Raw genomic sequence first — 19402 nt, forward strand, 5'->3', positions numbered from 1 at the left:
AGTTTGAGTGTTCCGTGGCTGTGATGGCCTGACAGTCACAGTCTCTGATTAGGGGGATTAGAGCATGCCTGAAATCTTCTACTGACTCACCAGGGAGTTGACTATGAGTTGACACTGAGATGTGTGGCCTCCTACAGCATCTGGCGAAATGGTTGCTGTACGGGGAGCACACATATTTATACTCCGCCTACTGGGCAGAGCCAGCAGGCAGGGAACTACCCCTGTACTTGTTATACAGGGCCTTACCATAAAGCACCTAATCTAGACATCAGTGGTGACTACCTCACAGATATAAATTAAAGACTCCTGCAACCAAGCCGGCTCAGGAATGTATTATTTATCAGGAGTTTTTGAGGAGTGATTTGATGAGCAAGATGTTGGGGAGGAAGGAGGTCGGAGGTGCTTTGCAGATGAATGCTGAACAGTAAATATCCCAGATGTCTTAAACTGGGCGTTCTGAGATACATTTATTTGTACAAAAACAGAAGGGGGTTAGTCTGCAAAGGTTCGGCAGCATCTATTACAGAGGGAAAGGGAGTTAATGTTTTGTTGTTGGGGGGGGGGGGGGGGGAGAGGTGTTTTTCTGAGACAAGCAGCAGGGAGTGGGGGTGAGGCACAGTCAGGGGCACAAGTTAGTTTGCAGCCAGACCTCTCCAAGGGTGAGTAAGTGCATTTATGCAACATGTGCTCCGGATCGCAGTTAAGAAGTTTTAAAAACAAACGAATTTTTCAAGCGAATGTTTCACTGCACGGACATGTGTGAGTGAGCGTGGCTGAGGAAACGGCCAGACGACAGTATCCTTCCCGGCGGGGTGGGGAGGCTCAGTGTGAGTTCTCTGTCTCTTGCACGGTTTCAGCTGCTCGGCGCTGCCATGACTTTTACCAGGTGAGGGTGCTTTAAACCTTTCCTTTCCGGCGTTGCCACTGTCTTCCTGGTGAAGTTTTGTGCCTGCCCAAGAAGGTACAGTCATTGCCACCGGAGGCGTGAGAGGGAACAGCCCCGAACAGATTGAATCTCGAGATGGTAATAACCACCCTGCCTGTGAATGCTGACAAACAGCACCAGCCCTGGAGCCTGAGAGCAGAGAGGGGGGGGGGGGGGTGGAGGCAAAGGCAGAGACCCCCTTTGTAAAACAGGAATCTGGGAATGCATTTTGTCTGGAGCTGTGTGATGGTTCTGCTGATTGAGGTGATGTGGCTGAGGGGCAGAGATGCGAGTTGTTCGCCTGTGAGTATTTTCCATGTTGCATTTGGTTCAATTCCACCGCGCATTCTGACTTTGATGCCGAGCGTCTGGGAAAAGGAAGCCAGTGGGGGATTCACAATTAAACTGCTGCGCCCACAGACTAGTGGGGACGTGGGACTGGCTGGCACAGGGGAGGGAGTGGTGGAAGCGAATAGTCCAGATTACTTCAATGGAAAACTGGGCAACTTTCTGAGGCAGGAAGGAAGAGCTGCTTACAACGATAGATTTAGACCAGCAAGGCTAAGAGGAGGCTGGGCTGGAACATAAAACCAACATGGACTTGTTGGGCCGACTGGCCACATATTTGATGTAATCCTACATTAAACAGCAGGGGGAGGGGAGGGGTTTGCAATTAGGAGACACTAGCCCATAAATATACTAAGTGTCGGGGGATGTGTATTCACTCAGAGCGAAATAAAATTTGCCAAACCTGCTCTCCCCCTTTTCGGAGAGAGTGCTGACTGGTGGTGATTTAACCTGAGGGTTGCCACTCCAAGAGGGGCAAGGTTGAGAAGGCAGGGCCTTCATGAATAACCTTAGCCTGTGCACATCACAGACTAGCCATCTAGCCAAATGAGCTAATCGATCCCCGGGCCACTATATGGAATATCCTTTCAGAAAAGGCAGGTACATCCTTTCAGAAGGCTGAAATAATTGAATCCCTACAGTGCAGAGGAGGCCACTCAGCCCATCGAGTCTGCACCAACCCTTCGAAGGAGCACTTAGGCCCAATCCCCACTCTAGCCCTGTATCCCCAATTTAGCATGGTCAATGCACATCTTTGGACTGTTGGAGGAAACCGGAGCACTCGGAGGAAACACTGCCGACACTGGGAGTAAGTGCAAACTTCACACATTCGCCCAAGGTCGGAATTGAACCCGGGTCCCTACCGCTGTGAGACAGCAGTGCTAGTCACTGTGCACCGTGCTGCCCCATGAATTAGCCATTGTTCAGTGGTAGCACTGTCACCACCTAAATGTTGTGGACTCTAGTGTCCACTCTAGAGATTTGTAGCGGGATTCTTGACGGTGGGATCCTCTGCTTCACCGGAAATGGTGTTTGAATTCTGTTTAATTCCCTTTTCTTCCCATGTACTGAATGATCTGTTGAGCTGCTTGCAGAAAAATACTTTTTACTGTGCCTCGGTATACGTGACAATAAACAAATCCAATCCAATCCAAATGCACTCACGCCCACGCATTTCCCCATGGCGTGGGGGTGGCCACAATGGGAATCCCCAAGGGCTGGCTGCCAGGACAGAGGATCCTGCTGTTAGCGGGGGCGGACCGCACCAGTAAACAAGTCTGGTGGGACGGAAAGTCTCGCCTAATAGCTACAATCTAATGTGACACTGAGGGAGTGCTGCATTTTGAGAGGTGCTGGCATTCAGATGATTTGGATTTGTTTATTGTCACGTGTACTGAGGCACAGTGAATAGTATTTTTCTGCAAGCAGCTCAACAGATCATTAAGTACATGGGAAGAAAAGGGAAGAAAAGAAAATACATAATAGGGCAACACAAGATATACAATGTAACTACATAAACATTGGCATCGGATGAAGCATACAGGGTGTAGTGTTAATGAGGTCAGTCCATAAGAGGGTCATTTAGGAGTCTGGTGACAGTGGGGAAGAAGCTGTTTTTGAGTTTGTTCGTGCGTGTTCTCAGACTTCTGAATCTCCTGCCCGATGGAAGAAGTTGGAAGAGTGAGCGGGTGGGAGGGGTCTTTGATTATGCTGCCCACTTTCCACAGGCAGCGGGAGGTGTAGATGGATGGGAGGCAGATTCGTGTGATGGACTGGGCGGTGTTCACGACTCTCTGAATTTTCTTGCAGTCCTGGGCCGAGCAGTTGCCATACCAGGCTGTGATGCAGCCAGATAGGATGCTTTCTATAGTGCATCTGTAAAAGTTGGTAAGGGCTAATGTGGACATGCCGAATTTCCTTAGTTTCCTGAGGAAGTATAGGCGCTGTTGTGCTTTCTTGGTGTTAGCGTCGACGTGGGTGGACCAGGACAGATTTTTGGAGATCTGCACCCCTAGGAATTTGAAACTGCTAACCATCTCCACCTCAGCCCCGTTGATGCTGACAGGGGTGTACAGTACTTTGCTTCCTGAAGTCAATGACCAGCTCTTTAGTTTTGCTGGCATTGAGGGAGAGATTGTTGTCGCTACACCACTCCATTAGGTTCTCTATCTACCACCTGTATTCTGACTCGTCGTTAATCGAGATCCAGCCCACTATGGTCGTATCGTCAGCAAATTTGTAGATGGAGTTGGAACCAAATTTTGCCACGCAGTCGTGTGTGTACAGGGAGTAGAGTAGGGGGCTAAGTACGCAGCCTTGCAGGGCCCCGGTGTTGAGGACTATTGTGGAGGAGGTGTTGTTGTTCATTCTTACTGTTTGTGGTCTGTTGGTCAGAAAATCGAGGATCCAGTTGCAGAGTGGGGAGTTTTAATGAGGCTCTGCCTACTCTCTCTGATGAATACGAAAAATCTGATGACTTTACTTTGAAGAATGGGGAGGATATTTATCTCTCAGCCGATTGCTGTTTGTGGAAGTTGCTGTGTGCAAATTGACTGCTGTGTTTCCTACCTTGGATCAGTAATTTACTTCACTCCATTGGGTTGTGCAATACTTGGTAATGTTCTGAGTTTGTGAAAGGTGTTCCATATATGTTAGTCTTTCTTCAACCAGAGGTTAGATGCTACATTGGGAAATTATGCGATCACCGGATGAATGAATTAAGGTGGGCTCAGTGGTGCATTGTAATTATTTTGTTATTTAAAAAAAAAAGACAAGTGGCTAGAGCACTGAAAAACAAGGTAAAAACTTTGTTATATCATACAGGAACTTAGGAGTAAAAGCAGGCCATTCAGCCCCTTGAGTGTGTTCCACCATTCAATAAGGTCCTGGCTTGTATTCTCAGCTCTACTTCCCTCAGAACCGTTGACATCAGGAAGTATCACTGTATGGGAATGCTCAGTCAGGGCCCTCCTAACAACATTCAGAGTGGTTTTTCTTCAATTCACCCTGTATGAGATGTATTGCATCACGGATTGAATTCTTCATAAAAGTTTTGGGTGCATTTGGTTTCTTCCTGTCTTGCTTCAGCTCATGCCTACTACAGTCTGAGGGATATCTTCAGCGGAATTCTCCACCCCACCACACCAGTTTTCTGCCCCCGCCGGCAGCTGGATTCTCTGTCCCGCCAGCCGGCCAATGAGGTTTCCCATCTTGGGCAGCCCCCCGCCACAGGGAAAGCGCTGCGGGCGCAATGGAGAATCATGACCACAGAGAATCCAGCCCTCATCTTCCATTCCCCTGTTAATCATATTCAGCAATTAACCACTATGCATGCTTGACTAACACATCTTTGCTTCTCTTGCCTCAGTGTTATCCAAGATGGGCTTAATTGACCGTGGCTATGAAACAATGCCTTGGCAGCTCTGTGGGCTAATTCACTGCTAAGGTAAAGTATAGCACCGCCAGCGACTTTATCAGGCATCTTCAAGGAGCAACATTTTCAGAAGTGCTTGTATTATCCAGGCAGGGAGTTTAGGAACTGCAAAAGTAGACATTTATGAACAGTTCCACTTCTTGAACAGAAAGAATGGAGTACCTGTAGTATTAATCATGGTGATTTGTCCTGTCCAATATTTATCCCTCAATCACAAAAGGAACATAATTCTTATCACACTGCTGGCTGTGGGATAGCTTGCTGTGTTCTAATTGGCTTCTGAGTTTCCCATATTACAACAGTGAGTACTCTTCAGAAGTAATTCATTGGCTGTAAAACACTTTGGGACATCCTATGGTCATGGAAGGTGCTATATGAATGCAAATACCGCTGTGGCAATTGCTGCCATTTGTTTTAGTGAATTAATTCATGCAATCGTTCATTATGCAATAGATGTTTTTGCTCCAAACTGCCCGCATTAATGAAAAGACTCAGTTCCTTCCATTGTGCAATCTGACACCATTCAGGAAAGTTTAGCCGGAAGATTCAAAGTTAAACTGGTGCCGTGTTGGAACTGTTAAAACATTGAAAAAAAAAGTGACAAATGATGAGGTGCCCACCAACTGTTTCACGGGAAGTGATTTTAATTGTTGTGGGGATGGGGGTACATTGAGGGTGCAATCTTTGTAAGGTAGTCATTGGAATCACGAGCTTGAGCTTCGTAAACTTTTTAAGAAATAAGGTACAAGACACAATTCAGGCTTTTCAGCAGTACTGTTTCTAGAACATTTAAACAGTGTAGTTACTGTTAGAATCTCTTTTGCTTAACATCAATCACACTGCTACCAAAAGTTGTTTCTAAGTCCAGTTTTTCTACGTCTATGTGCACATTTATTGCCAAATCAATTGTGACAGTGAGAACTACCTATAACTTCATCAGAAAACTAAAAAACATTGAACTGTTTAAAGGGGACCTGCTTTAAAAAATACAAGGAAAGACAATGACCAAAATGGCTGCCACACGTTACCTGATGCCTGAAATTGTAAACTAATCACTTGTGTGGAAGGTTCCTATATATATATTGCACTGTCTGCCTTGACCTGCATGGAATTGCACACCTGGGGTTGTCAAGGTCCACTTCAAAGAAGCACTCTTGAAAAGAAGGCATTAAAGTACAGTTCGGGAGTTCACAGAATTGTTACAGCAAAGAAGGAGGCCTTTCAGCTCATCATGTATATACTGGCTCTCCAAATGAGCATTATAACTTAGTGCCATTCCTCTGCCATTTCCCTGTACCCCTGAATACTATTTCCATTCAGATAATTATCTAATGCCCTCCTGAATGCCTTGATTGAACTTGTTTCCACCACACTTCCCAGCAGTGCATTCCAGACCTGAATGACTCCTGTGAAAACGTTATTCCTCACATCACATTTGCTTCGTTTGAAAATCTCGTTAAGCCTGTGCCCTCTCATTCTTGATCCTTAATTTATGAGTGGGAACAATTTCTCCTATCTACTCAGTCCAGTCCCCTCATGGTTTTGAACCCCTCTATAAAATCTCCTCTTAACCCTTTTCTCGCCAGGAAGAACAGTCCCAATTTCTCGAATCTAACCTCATAACTGAAGTTCCTGATCCCTGGAACCGTTCTTGTCAATGTCTGCTGTTCTCTCTCCAATACGTTCATATCCTTCCTATAGTGTGGCAACCAATACCCCAGCTGAGGTCTAACTAGGCTCTTCAATATGTTCAGCATAACCTCTAATTATCTGTAATCCTGTCAAGACAGTGTGAACCACTAAACAGCCAGATACCCAACAAATATTTGAATCCCTTTGTGGAGGAAAAATAACCCGATTTCCTGTTGATTTTACTACCTTGAAATGTGTCAAAAGTTTCTGAAACCAAAGATCAAACATATGATTACTAGTTCTGCAATAATGACTGCAAGACGTGTTATTCAAATCCCTTCTTGGACTATAAAGAGGTCTAAGAATAAGTTTTGCCAAGACAGAAACAGATAGAAAAATTAAAGTAATCTGGAAACACAGCTGAAGGGAAGGAATCTCTCTCTCTGAAGCTAAAGTTAATTCCAGAAGAATACAGTTACCTGAACTTCAATTCAACTCTAGGATTTTGAAGGAAACCAACTCACTTCAAATGGCCACGACATTCAGCAATCTCTGCCTCAAGGACAAGCAAAGAACTTCATTGTATATTTTAAAAAACTTTTATTTGGACTCCACCTTCTTATTTCTGAGATCTGTGTGTTATTTGTGACTTATATTTATTTTCCTTGGGATAAGTAGCTAATCAACTTACTCTTTATTTTACTCATGAAAATGCATTTGGATTGGAAAAGGCATTTGTGGGAGAAAATACATTTTAAAAAACCTTTGTTGTGACCAACCGAAAGGGGATAAATAAAGGTGAACCAATTCACTCATCCCCCCCCCCCCCCCCCCCCCATTCATAATAATATTATTCCTTTCTGCTGCAGTCCTTCACTCACATGGTAGGAACTCTTTCATGTGATCAATCTGATATGTAGAACGCTGAATAACCCATTGATATCAGCTGAGTAGAGTTGTTGAGACTCCAGAGGCAGCAGCATTGTGGCTCGATAAAAGACTGCCATTTGTTTACATGATGGAAAATCGCTGCCTGATGTTTTTTTGCTTATGACGTTCGATGGAAAGTCTCCCTTTTAAGGAATAATTGTAACTGGGCACTGGCTAGAAGGAAACTGATGGGCTGAATTGTCCTGTCTCATTATGTCTTTTTTCTCTTGAAGGACACAGGAATTTGTTGGCCAATAAGTTACCCAAAATCCCAGCTAGATTGACACTTGCGGGTGTACTTGACCAGAATTCAGCAATAATTTGACACAAAGCCTGGAGACAGGTATACAGTTCTGAGTCTCATGATTCCAGATATAATGACCAGCTCCCTGGTCACCTGTAATAATATCACTAAGTTTGGTTTGAGAATGGAAGGATAAGGAGTGACCCTATTAAAGGAAGGATTAGAGAGAGATAGAGAATTGAACAAAGAGCAAAGAAAAGTACAGCACAAGAACAGGCATTCGGCCCTCCAATCCTGTGCTGATGGCTTTATCACAGTAACTGCATTGCAGTGTTAATGTAAGCCTACTTGTGACAATAAAGATTATTATTATCATTATCATGGTGCCCTATCTAAAAGAAACTACCACCTGCGCTTACTCGGTCCATATCCCTCTATTTCCTCTCTATTCATGTATCCGTCCATAGAACATAGAACAGTACAGCACAGAACAGGCCCTACGGCCCTCGATGTTGTGCCGAGCAATGATCACCCCACTTAAACCCACATACCCGTAACCCAACAATCCCCCCATTAACCTTACACTACGGGCAATTTAGCATGGCCAATCCACCTAACCCGCACATCTTTGGACTGTGGGAGGAAACCGGAGCACCCGGAGGAAACCCACGCACACACGGGGAGGACGTGCAGACTCCACACAGATAGTGACCCAGCCGGGAATCGAACCTGGGACCCTGGAGCTGTGAAGCATTGATGCTAACCACCATGCTACCGTGAGGCCCCTATCGTCCAGTTGCCTCTTAAATGTTGCTCATGTTCCTGCTTCCACCATATCCTCTGACTGTGCATTCCAGGCACCCACCACTCTGTGTGAAAACTTACCCCGCACATCTCCCTTAAACTTTGCCCTGCTCACCTTGAGTCTGTGCTCCCTTGTAATTGACACTTCCACCCTTAGAAAAAGCCTCTGAACTATTCATCCTGTCTATGCCTCCCATAATTTTGTAGACGTCTATCAGGTCTCCCCTCAGCCTCCATCTTTCCAGTGAAAAAAATCCTAGTTTATTCAAACTCTCCTCGTAGCCAACATTGATACCTTGATACCAGGCAACATCCTGGTGAACCTTCTTTGCACTCTCTCCAAATGTTCCATGTCCTTCTGATAATGTGGTGACCAGAACTGCATGCAATACTCCAAATGCGGCCTAACCAAGGTTTTATATAGCTGCAACATGATTTCCCAACTCTTGTACTCAGTGTCCGGCCGAAAAACAGAGTAGCTTTAAAACGGCGTCAACCATTGATGATAGTTGACGCCGTTCAGTGTCCGGGGGCGAGTGCGGGGGGGGGGGGGGGGGGGGGGGGAGTGCGGGGGGGGGGGGGGCGAATGCGGGGGGGGGCGAATGCGGGGGGGGGGCGAGTGCGGGGGGGGGGGGCGAGTGCGGGGGGGGCGAGTGCGGGGGGGGCGAGTGCGGGGGGGGTGAGTGTGGGGGTGGTGGGGGGGTAGGGGTGGTGAGGGGGTGGGGCGTTGGAGGGGGTAGGGGTGGTGAGGGGGGGGTGGGTTGCGGTAGGGGTAGCGGCGTGCAGAGGGGCGATGGTGCGTTGGTCCCGGCCATCCGTCGCCCCCCCCTCTGCACGCCGCTGCCCCTACCTCAACCCCCCCTCACCACCCCTACCTCCTCCAACGCCGCCCCCCCTCTCTCAACGCTGGTACCCCCCCCTCTCCTCTCAACGCAGGTACCCCCCTCTCCTCTCAACGCAGGTACCCCCCCCTCTCCTCTCCTCTCCTCTCCACGCCGCACTCCCTCCCTCCCCTCTCTCCCTCCCTCCCTCTCTCCGTTACCCTCTCTCCCTCCCTCCCTCTCTCCGTTAACCCCCTCCCTCCCTCTCTCTCTCCCTCCCTCCGGCTCTCCCCCTCCCTCCCTCCCTCTCCCCCTCTCAACTCTGCAACCCCCCCCCAAACGGCGGGTCCTCTCCCTTCTCCCCCCCCCCCCCCCAATGCCGGGTCGCTCTTCTTCCCCCCCACCCCAATGCCGGGTCGCTCTTCTTCCCCCCCCCCCCCATGCCGGGTCGCTCTTCTTCCCCCCCCCCCCAATGCAGGGTCTGCTCTTCTCCCCCCCCCCCACAATGCCGGGTCGCTCTTCTCCCCCCCCCCCAATGCCGGGTCGCTCTTCTCCCCCCCCCCCCCCCCCAATGCCGGGTCGCTCTTCTCCCCCCCCCCAATGCCGGGTCGCTCTTTCTCCCCCACCCCCCAATGCCGGGTCGCTCTTCTCCCCCCCCCCCCCCCAATGCCGGGTCGCTCTTCCCCCCACCCCCAATGCCGGGTCGCTCTTATCCCCCCCCCTCCCAATGCCGGGTCGCTCTTCTCCCCCCCCCCCCAATGCCGGGTCGCTCTTCTCCCCCCCCCCCCCCCCCCAATGCCGGGTCGCTCTTCTCCCCTCCCCCCGCAATGCCGGATCGCTCTTCTTTCCCCACCCCCCCACTGGGTCTCTCTCTCTCCCCACCACACAAACGCCGGGACTCGCCACTTCCGCAGCGGGTGAAACTGACGCCTATCGCGTCAGTCCGCTGCTGGCCCTTCCGGGAACGGAGATTGCCAGCTTAAAAGAAGGCCCAGACGCCGGAGTCATGCGCACCGCTTTTTCCCGGCGGAAAATGGGCGTCACGTCGGTCCGCGGAGAATTTCGCCCCATATTTGTGCGGATTAAACTCCCACCTGCCATTTCTGTGCCAAAGTCTCTAATCTATCAATAGCCTGTTGTATCCTCTGACCATCCTCGGCACTATCAGCAACTCCGCCAATCTTTGTGTTATCCCGCAACCTTACTAATCAGACCACCCACATTTTCCTCCAGATCATTTACATATACTACAAACAACAGAGGCCCCAGCACTGATCCCTGCAGAACACCGCTAGCTACAGATCTCCATTCTGAAAAACACCTTTCCACCGCTACTCTGTCTTCTATAACCAAGCCAGTTCTGTATCCATCTCGTCAGCCCACCCCGATTCCCATATGATTTTAAGTTTTGTAGCAGTCTGCCATGTCAAACGCCTTACTAAAGTCCATAGAAAACTACATCCACAGCCTTCCGCTCATCAAGTTTCTTTGTCACCTCTTCAGAAAGCTCAATCAAGTTGGTGAGACATGACCATCCCCATACAAAACAATTCTGCCTGTGACTTAACTAGTCCATTTTCTTCCAAATGTGCATGTATCCTGTCCCTCACTATTTTTTCCAAAGGCTTCCCAACACTGATGTCAGGCTCATTGGCCTATAATTTGCCGGATTGTTCCTACTTCCTTTCTTAAACAAGGGAATAACATTGGCTATTCTCCAGTCCTCTGGAACCTCGCCTGTGGTCAAAGAGGATGTGAAGATATCTGTTACGGCCTCAACTATTTCTTCCCTTACCTTCCGCAGTAATCTGGGATAGATCTCATCCGGCCCCGGGTCTACCTTAGCACAGTGGACTATACAGCTGGCATGTAATCCCGAACAAGGCCAGCAGCACGGATTCAATTCCCGTTCCGGCCTCCCCGAACAGGTGCCGCAATGTGGCGACTAGGGGCTTTTCACAGTAACTTCATTGAAGCCTACTTGTGACAATAAGTGATTATTATTATTATTTTAAAAAATAATATTGTACAGTAGTCCCCCGTTATACCGCGCTCCGCAATACCGCGGTTCGCGATATACCGCAGGGGGGTTGATGGACCCCAACTGTCAGTTGTGTCAATTTCAGCGGCCGGCTGATTATTTCAGTGAGAGCAGCTTCCCTCTCTGGATCAAAATGAGCCGGCCGCTGAAATTGACACTGCCCGCTGCTCTCTCCCTCCAATCAGAAACATTAAAACTTAAAAGTTGGATTGGAGGGAGAGAGCAGCGGGCAGTGTCAATTTCAGCGGCCGGCTCACTTTGATCCAGAGAGGGAAGCTGCTCTCACTGAAATAATCAGCCGGCCGCTGAAATTGACACTGCCGAGGGGGGGGGGCGGGTGTTGGGGGGGAGAAGAGGGGGGGCGGGGGTTGGGGGGGGGGGGAGAAGAGGGGGGGGCGGGGGTTGGGGGGGGAGCAGAGGGGGGGGCGGGTGTTGGGGGGGGGAGAAACGAGGGGGGGCGGGTTGTGGGGGGGGGAGAAGAGGGGGGGCGGGTGTTGGGGGGGGGAGAAGAGGGGGGCGGGTGTTGGGGGGGGGAGGAGAGGAGAAGAGGGGGGCGGGTGTTGGGGGGGGGGAAGAGGGGGGGCGGGTGTTTGGGGGGGGGGGGAGGAAGAGGATCGCAAGATGGCGAGGTTTTTGCACTGAATTGATCCCTTAAGTGATGCTGTTTGGAGCTCCTTGGTCCTGATAGGGTCATCCATGACAGCAAGGTTGGTGTTGGGGGGGGGGGGGGGGAGAAGAGGGGGGGGGGGGGGTGTTGGGGGGGGGAGAGGAGGGGGCGGGTGTGGGGGAGACCCCCCTGGGGGTGTGGGGGAGAGAGGGTGGACCTGCGGGTGTTGGGGGATGAGAGGAGGGCCCTGCGGGTGTTGGGGGGGGGAGAGGAGGGGGGCGGGGTGTTGGGGGGGAGAGGAGGGGGGCGGGGTGTTGGGGGGGAGAGGAGGGGGGGGGGGTTGGGGGGGGAGAGGAGGGGGCGGGGTGTGGGGGGGAGAGGAGGGGGCGGGTGTTGGGGGGGAGAGGAGGGGGGCGGGTGTTGGGGGGGAGAGGAGGGGGCGGGTGTTGGGGGGGAGAGGAGGGGGCGGGTTGTTGGGGGGGGAGAGGAGGGGAGCGGGTGTTGTGGGGGGAGAGGAGGGGGGCGGGTGTTGGGGGGAGAGGAGGGGGGCGGGTGTTGGGGGGGGGAGAGGAGGGGGGCGGGTGTTGGGGGGGAGAGGAGGGGGGCGGGGGTTGGGGGGGGAGAGGAGGGGGGGCGGGGTGTTGGGGGGGAGAGGAGGGGAGCGGGTGTTGGGGGGGAGAGGAGGGGGGCGGGTGTTGGGGGGGACGGAGGGGGGCGGGTTGTTGGGGGGAGAGGAGGGGGGGCGGGTGTTGGGGGGGGGAGGAGGAGGGGGGCGGGTGTTGGGGGGGAGAGGAGGGGGGCGGGTGTGTGGGGAGACTCCCCCCTGTGGGTGTGGGGAGAGACCCCCCCAGGGGGTGTGGGGGAGAGAGGGGGGCCCTGCGGGTGTTGCGGGAGAGAGGGGGGTCCTGCGGGTGTTGGGGGGGTAGAGGTGGGGGGGCGTGTGTTGGGCGGGAGCGGGTGTGGGGGAGACCCCCCTGTGGGTGTGGGGAGACCCCCCTGGGGTTGTGGGGGAGAGAGGGTGGACCTGCGGGTGTTGGGGAGAGAGAGGGGGGCCCTGCGGGTGTTGGGGGACGGGGGAGGAGAGGGGGGGGGAGGAGGGGGAGGAGGAGGGGGGGAGGGGGCGAGCCGGAGGGTGTGGGGAGGGGGCGAGCCGGAGGGTGTGGGGGGACAGGGGGCAAGCTGGACGCTGTGGGGGAGAGCAGGAGGGTGTGGGGGAGAGGGGAGAGGGAGCGAGCGGAAGGTGTGGGGGGAGAGGGGCGAGCTGGACGCTGTGGGGGAGAGCAGGAGGGTGTGGGGAGAGGGAGCGAGCCGGGAGGGTGTGGGGGAGAGAGGGGAGAGGGAGCGAGCCGGAAGGTTGTGGGGGGAGAGGGGGCGAGCTAGACGTGTGGGGGGAGAGGGGGGCGAGCGGAGGGGGTGCGGAGGGGGCGAGCCGGAGGATGTGGGTGGAGAGGGGGCGAGCCGGAGGGTGTGGGGGGAGAGGGGGCGAGCCGGAGGGTGTGGGGGGAGAGGGGGGCGAGCCGGAGGGTGTTGGGATGGAGAGGGGGCGAGTCGGAGGGTGTGGGGGGAGAGGGTCTAGTTGGAGGATGTGGGGGAGAGGGGGCAAGCCGGAGGGAAAAAAAAGAAATTGATACTGCCGGCTGCTCTCTCCCTCCAATCAGAAACTTAAAACTTAAAAGTTGGATTGGAGGGACGAGAGCAGCCGGCAGTGTCAATTTCAGGGGCTGGCTGATTTCAGTGAGAGCAGCTTCCTTCTCCGGATCAAAGTGAGCCGGCCACTGAAATTTTAATTGGATCCACAATGGGGGTTTTAAATTTATTTAAAAATCTATGCTAGCGCTTCCCATTGTGAGTCTACGGGGGTCTGACCTCTCCCCCCCCCCCCCACCCCCCGTAGATCTCAATGGGAAGCGCTAGCATAGATTTTAAATAAATTTAAAACCCCCATCGTGGATATCCGCGGCTCGGTTGCAAGCGGGTGGCTGTCTTGGACCCCAACACCCGCGTTATAAAGGGGGACTACTGTATTAAGGTATTTGAAAATGTTTAGACCAGTGTGTCGACGACTGCATGCTAAAAGAAACTGGTACGTATGTTTCCCAAGGAAACCATGGCTTAATCGGAGAGATGACTCCCTACTGAAGGCCAGGCCTGAGGCGTTCCTGTTCTATGCAAGAAATCCAGGTACGACCTCCGCAAAGTCATCAGGGATGCCAAGAGACAATATCAGACCAAGCTGGAGTCACAGACTAGTGTTACAGACACGCGTCGGTTGTGGCAAGGTTTAAACAAAATTATGGCTACAAAGCGAAGCTGAGAATCTTTGCAGCAGTGCACCCCTCCCTGATGAACTCAATGCATTCTATGCTCAGTTCGAGCAGAAAACCATCAAACCACTGTTGACAGCCCCAGACACATCCACACCCACCATCACAGCTTCCGAAGTCAGATCGGCCTTCTTGAAAGTGAACCCTCGAAGGCGATGGACCCGGCTGGAGTCCCCTGGTCATGCACCTCAGATCCCTGCACGGACCAGCTGCCAGATGCGTTCACGGACATCTTCAACCTCTCCCTACTCTGTTCCAAAGTCCACACCTGCTTCAAGATAACCACCTCATACCCGGTGCCAAAGAAGAACCAGGCAACGTGCTCAATGACTATCGTCGGTGGCCTGACATTGATCGTAATGAAGGCTTCGAGAGGTGGTCATGCGGCACATCAACTCCATACTCCCAGAATGTCTAGATCCACTGCAATTCGCATACCGCCACATCGGTCCACAGCAGCCGCCATCTCCCTGGCCCCGACACTCATCTCTGGAGCATCCTCAAAACAAGGACTCCATCAGATTCCTATTATTGACTGCAGCTCCACCTCAACACCCATAATCCAGCAAGCTCATATCAAAGCTCCAAAACCTAGGACTTGACTCCTCCCTCTGCAACTAAATCCTCGATTTCCTTGACTCATAGACCACAATCACAAACTCACCTACACGTTTGCTGACGACATGACCGTAATGGGTCAGATCTCGAACAACGATGAGTCAGAATACAGGAGGGAGATAGAGAACCTCGTGGAGTGGTGTAACAACAACAATCTCTCCCTCAATGTCAGCAAAACTAAAGAACGGGAAGCGAAGTACTGTACACACTCCTGTCTGCATCAACAGGGCTGAGGTGGAGTTGGTTGACAGCTTCAAATTCCTAGGTGTGCACATCACCAAAAATCTGACCTGGTCCACCCACATCGACACTACGACCAACATTGCACAACAGCACCTATACTTCCTCAGGAAACTAAGGAAATTCGGAATGTCCACATTGACTCTTACCAACTTTTACTGGTGCACCATAGAAAGCATCCCATCTGGCTGCATCACAGGCTGCTATGGCAACTGTTCAGCCCAAGACCAGAAGAAACCACAGAGAGACGTGAACACCGTTCAGTCCATCACTCAAACCCGCCTCCCATCCATTGATTCTGTCTACACCTCCCGCTGCCTGTGCAAAGTGGGCCGCATAATCAAAGACCCCTCCCACCTGACTTACTCACTCTTCCAACTTATTCCATTTGGCAGGAGATACAAAAGTCTGAGAACACGCACTAACAGATTCAAAAACAGCTTCTTCCTCGCTCTTCCAGACTGCTAAACGACCCTCTTATGGACTGCTGGATTTATGGACTGACCGGAGCTCTTCACACATCTTCTCTACTGAGTAGTACTACACTCCCGTATGCTTCACCCGCTGCCTGTGTCTATGTATTTACATTGTGTATTTTATGTTTGCCCTATTATGTATTTTCTTTTCATATACAGAATGATCTGTTGAGCTGCACGCAGAACAATACTTTCCACTGTACCTCGGTACACGTGACAATAGACCAATCCAATCCAATTCAATGACCAGTAGATCGTGCCCACAATCTCATTCCCCTTTCCAATGCTAACCACCTTGCTGTTTATTATTTCAGTACTTGCATTTATATAGTACTTTTCATAACCATTGGACTGTCTCAAATGGGTCAGACAATCAAAATGGCAGCTTTCAGTTGAACGAAGGAGGGAGTCCTGAAGGGGACCAAGGGGAATTGGGAAGGCAGCGGTAGGCTAACATTAACACTGCAGTGAAGCTACTGTGAAATCCCCTAGTCGCCACACTCCGGCGCCTGTTCGGGTACACTGAGGGAGAATTCAGAATGTCCAATTCACAAAACAAGCACGTCTTTCGGGACTTGTGGGAGGAAACCGGAGCACCCGGAGGAAACCCACGCAGACACGGGGAGAACGTGCAGACTCCGCACAGTGACCCAAGTTGGGAATCGAACCCGGGTCCCTGGTTCTGTGAAGCAACAGTGCTAACCACTGTGCCACCATGCGCCTCATTGCAATTAGCAGGAGACAGGGAGTCTTTAATAAGGCAAAGTCAGCGCTTTTTAAAAGTGGTGTGCGGATTGGGTGTGGTGTACCTGGCTGAGGGTTATGCATAGTGCCAAGAACCAGACAGAGGAAGCAGAGGCTTACATTAAAGCTCAAGGACCTGGACTGAACTGAAGCGACTTTGCTGGTGGTTCGGACGGATTTTTATGGGGACGTTTGTTTTAACGATGTAGACCTGCTGGGTTACTGTCCGTGTGGAGTTTGCACATTCTCCCCGTGTCTACGTGGGTTTCACGCCCACAACCCAAAGATGTGCAGAGTAGATGGATTGGCCGTGCTAAATTGCCCCTTAATTTGAAAAAAATTGGATTCTCTAAATTTATTAAAAAAAGGATGTAGAGATATGTGAATTGTTCTTTCTTCACCGTGTTCCCCTCCACCTTTGTGCGGAGTTGTTGTTATTTGAAATTGGGGTGATGTATTGGGACTTTTTCTCCTGGTGATGGTTCTTTCTCCTTTTGGTGGGTATTTGTGGTCTGGAAGGAGTTTGGGGAGGGGTATGGGGTAGATTCAGGGTTTGGAGAGGGGGTGGGTGAGTTTCAGCTATTGGATGTGGTGATATGGGATTTTTATTTTGTTTCTTTCTTTCTTGGGTTGTTTATTTGTTTGACGTGGGCTCCGGTGGGGATTGCGGTGTGGGGTGGCGGGGATGGCGGTGTGGGGTAAGGGGGGTGGGTGGGTGGCGACTACCTTGCTAGCAGGCTGAGGTTGGCTAGTGAACTGGAGGCGGGGGGGGAGGTGCTTGCTGGATGTTTGGGCAGATTTCGATAAGCCTAGAAGGTGTGAATGGTGGGGGGAAGGGAATGGAGGAGTGAGGTGTTGGTTCAAGAGAAGAAGTAGTTAGGGATTTTTGGGATTGGGGTGGGGGGGGAGTAGAGTGCTGATGGTGACTGGGGATTTTTCTTTGTCCCATCAGGGGATGGGGCTGGCCGCTATCTTGGGTATGCCCTGTTATTCGAGTTATGGGGATGAAGGGGAAATTGCCTTGCGGTGGAAATGGCTGACTTGAAAGGGGTGGAGTGGGGGCCGGGGGGGGGGGGGGGGGGGGGGGCTGGTGAGAGACCTATGTTTCGATTGATTAATTGGAATGTGCGGGGGTTGGAAGGCCCAGTGAAGCGAGTGAGAGTTTTCTCATTTGAAGAGTTTGAGGGCCGATGTGGTGCTTTTGCAGGAGACTCGCCTGTGGGTGAAGGGCCAGATTAGGCTCCGTAAGGATTGGGTGAGCCAGGTGTTCCTCTAGGGTTTTGATAGCAAGGCCCCCAGGGTGGCGATACTAATTAGCAAAAGAGTTTGGTTCCAGATGGGGAAGGTGGTAGTGGACCAGAGTGTCAGTAATGTCATAGTTATGGGGACATTGGAGAGTTTTAGCGAGTGTCTACGGCCCAAACTGGGATGATGTGGAGTTCATGAAAGGATGCTGTCAGTCAGATCAGGCATGGCCGTGCACCATCTGATTTTAAAATTTTTTAGAGTACCCAATTCTTTTTTACAATTACGGGACACTTTGCATGGCCAATTCACCTACCCTGCTCATCTTTTGGTTGTGGGGGTAAGACATATGCAGATACAGGGAGAATGTGCATACTCCATACGGACAGTAACCCGGGGCCGGGATTGAACCCAGGGTTTCATCGCCGTAAGGCAGCAGTGCTTCCCATTGCGCCACCGTGCCGCCCGCAGTAGCTGATTTTAGGGGAGATTTAAATTGCATTCTCGTCCCTAAGTGGGGTCGGTCTAAGTCGAAATCATTGGCCCCTTCAGGGTTTTTGCAGATCCAGGATTTTTTCACCCTGGGGGAAAGGAATTCTCATTTTTCTCTCTGGTGCACAACCTGTACTCATGCATCAACTTTTTTGTGATGGGGAGATGTGTCTGCTGCCAAGGGTGAAGAAAGTAGATTATTCTGCGCGTGGTGGTTGTGGTTTTGGAGGTGGGGCAGGCCCAGCAGCCGGCGTGGGGCTTGTATGTGGGTTGTTAGCATATTTGGGATTTTGTGTGAAGGTGGCACGGGTGATTGATGAGTAGTGGAATTTAACAAGAATGGGGCGTTGTCATTCTTGATGCTGTTGGAGGCCCTGAGCAAACCGAACATGAGGTGCAAAGGTTCTCTTACCACCCAGCCTGGAACTGACTATTGAATCTCATCTTTCTAAATGAAAAGGGGCATGGGGTGGGGGGAAGAGGACGATATGGGCTAGTACCAGCTGCAACAGCACAATGTGTGTCTCACTGGATATGTAAATAGTTTTGCATTGTTAGCTTGTTAACTTGTATGTTCCATGATGGTCTGTACATAGTTTTCTGCTGCGCACACTGTTACATCTCATGTTAATTAACGGGGGAAGATGGAGGACTGAGTGATACATGATGACACGGTTACAAAAGAGGTCACATATCGGGAGCATGGGAGTTATCCCCGGAAGCGCAGGCAAGCACAAATGTTGAAGTAGCTGCTATGCGAGTGAATAGAATACTCTTCACTATAAGTCCTTGTTGTCCGTGATTTGGGAACTCAACAAATTTACAAGGCTTTTACTGTATGTCATTCATCAGAGGCTGGTTTAGCTCACTCAGCTAAATTGCTGGCTTTTAAAGCAGACCAAGCAGGCCAGCAGCATGGTTCGATCCCGTACCAGCCTCCCCAGACAGGCGCCGGAATGTGGAGACTAGGGGCTTTTCACAGTAACTTCATTGAAGCCTACTTTGGGTAGCACGGTAGCACAAGGTGGATAGCACTGTGGCTTCACAGCGCCAGGATCCCAGGTTCGATTCCCCGCTAGGTCACTGTCTGTGCGGAGTTTGCACGTTCTCCCCGTGTCTGCGTGGGTTTCCTCTGGGTGCCTCCGGTTTCCTCCCACGGTCCAAAGAGTGCAGGTTAGGTAGATTGGCCATTGCTAAATTGACCTTAGTGTCCAAAAAGGTTAGGAGGGGTTATTGGGTTACGGGGATCGTAGAAGTGTGGGCCTTAAGTGGGTCGGTGCAGACCTCGATGGGCCGAATGGCCTCCTTCTGCCACTGTATGTTCTATGAAAATCTACTGTGACAATAATAGCAATTTTCATTTTTTTTTCATTTTCATCCTGCTGTACTACTTCAAATGCACTATGACAAACAGGTTAAACAAGAATCTTTCACTGGGTTACTGAGAACTTCTTGACAGTTCCGTGTGATGTATCTAG

General features: G+C 51.2%; 1 protein-coding gene across 2 annotated transcripts in view; it reads left to right on the forward strand.

Moving 5' to 3' along the window:
• Positions 1-597: 597 nt before the first annotated feature.
• The window catches only part of LOC119950680 (monocarboxylate transporter 12-like), a 144678-nt gene continuing 125873 nt past the window's right edge, over positions 598-19402 (forward strand). Inside the window, exon 1 of one of the 2 annotated variants that reach the window (XM_038773321.1) lies at positions 598-659. The gene's annotated coding sequence lies outside the window, so the exon portion shown is untranslated. Of the gene's footprint in view, positions 660-782; positions 887-19402 lie in introns of those variants that run through there. The other variant, XM_038773320.1, reaches the window with a different exon arrangement.

This window comes from Scyliorhinus canicula, chromosome 16 (assembly GCF_902713615.1).
Source record: "Scyliorhinus canicula chromosome 16, sScyCan1.1, whole genome shotgun sequence".
Classification (NCBI taxonomy): Eukaryota; Metazoa; Chordata; class Chondrichthyes; order Carcharhiniformes; family Scyliorhinidae; genus Scyliorhinus; species Scyliorhinus canicula.